The sequence below is a fragment of the Arachis ipaensis genome, chromosome B05, assembly GCF_000816755.2.
Source record: "Arachis ipaensis cultivar K30076 chromosome B05, Araip1.1, whole genome shotgun sequence".
Classification (NCBI taxonomy): domain Eukaryota; kingdom Viridiplantae; phylum Streptophyta; class Magnoliopsida; order Fabales; family Fabaceae; genus Arachis; species Arachis ipaensis.
In genome coordinates this window covers 2,212,527-2,214,654 of record NC_029789.2, presented here as the reverse complement: position 1 = coordinate 2,214,654, position 2,128 = coordinate 2,212,527, and positions in this window count along the sequence as shown.

Here is a 2,128-nt window from a genome sequence, read left to right as displayed (position 1 = left end):
AATAAATAAGATATTTGATAATTTTTAACTAAACACGCTATAACTTATTGGTATTTTATAATTTTATAATAATATTAAAAATTTATAATTATATATATATTTTGTTAAATCTTTTAAAAAATTAACTCTAATAACTATATGTTAATTATTTTTATAGAATGAAAAAAAATTATCTAAAATTCGGCCCTCCATATTAAAATTTCTGGATCCGTTCATGTCAACAAGAAACTACCATTTTATTTAAATAAATTATTGTTTATCTTATTTTTGCATCTGACTTTTTTTTCTAGTAATTAAGTATTGTTATAATAAAAAATATGGAAAAAAAAAACTTTTCACACTAAAATTTATTTACTATTTTACCACAACTTCTTCATGAATAACTAATTGGTGGGAATTAGCATTTAGCATTAGAGGAAATGGTTTTGCATGAATGCTTGTTCATGTTTGACAATTTGTGCCTCCATCCTGGTTGAAGTTGATGCAACTCTTAATACAATGCTGTGTACTTTTGTTTGGTTTGTCAGTCCAGAAGGAATTGAAGCACTTTGTAATGATGTGAATGTGAACCATACAGATGTTTGGAAATATTTGAAGTTACATGGAAATATTCTATCTGACAAATATATATTAGGCTCTGAAGAATTTCAACATGTTATTTTTTATTAGTTTATAATTTCACTCTTAATTATAGAAATGTTGAATTTTCATGTTTGGTTAATGATCTAAAATTTCAAATTTTTCATGTATTTTTTTTACCTATTTTTTTTTTTTTGTCAAATGGATTAGACCGTCTCTAATTTTAGGTATTACTCATGTATTACACACTCACACACACTACATGAGTTTATTTAAGGGTTCATTTTTTTTCTTATAGGACTTGAATCCCGATGCAGCTTCTTGTGAGACAGCAGATACTGCCACTAGCTCCAAGCCTCGGCTGCTCCCTTACCTACTTTAACTTGGAAGGTCTCTATTACAAAACCAAGTGACAGGTCCAGTGAAGGATTACTATGTGTTCATAACACGCAGCGGAAGAAAAGAAAGTAATCTTTAAAGATCTATTTTGTGTTTAAACTTTATTCCAATAATATATTTAGATCTACCAGAATAACTACAGAGCTCTCAACATGGATCCATGGAAAAGCTTGTACCGATTTTTTAAAGAGGTGACGCTTTACTTCTTCTCCCTTCTGTTTGGATTAATATTGCGATTAATTGCAGCTTCAATTATAAATTCTCGAGTTTTGACATATTATGAGGTCCTAACTATAGAAAGATCTATGCCTTGAAAACCATGTGACCTTGCTGTTGTAATAGAAGAATGAATGAAGGGGAAGTGTTGTCTCTGCCCTTTCCATTGAAGGATTTTTATGTTTAGTTGATATCGATAAAATTTTTAAATATCAATTTTATTTTTTAAATTAAATTTCACTGAACGTTTACAACTACCCAATTTCGAGACATGAGACATCCACATGCTATTTTACATAAGTAAAAATACCATATTTCTTTCTCAATGTTATTGTTTGATCTATATAGTTAATTTTAATTATAACTCTAAGACACAAAAATGAATTAAATGGCTGACCTTCAAATAAGGTTCACATAATAAGAATGCATTTTCTCTTCAATGTTATCAGACAAACATCGGTTATAGTATTGGTTGGTGAAAACAGGAAATTTTCTTTTGTTTACATGCACATAAAATTCTAATTTTCGTTATTCAGATAAGATTTACTATACGAGAGACGCTCTAGATATAATTTAGAGCATAGTTGTCATAACCGAATCGATGATCGAACTGGTCAGGTTACTGAGTTATTGGGTCATTGATTCAACCGATAGATTACTGGTTGAACCGATTGACCCGGTCCTATATAAATAAAAAACAAAATATAGTCAAAAATTTAAAATATATATTTTCACTAACATTTTAAAAATATCTAGTTATTCTAAAACAATATGAAACAGGAACAATAAGTATTTTGTTAATTTTACTCTATCATAAATATTTTTATTTTGTTTTTATATTAAAATAATTATTATTTTCAAATTTCAATAATTTATTAATTAGTTTATATCTATTATACTATTATATACTACAAGTATTTATTGAAAAATAATA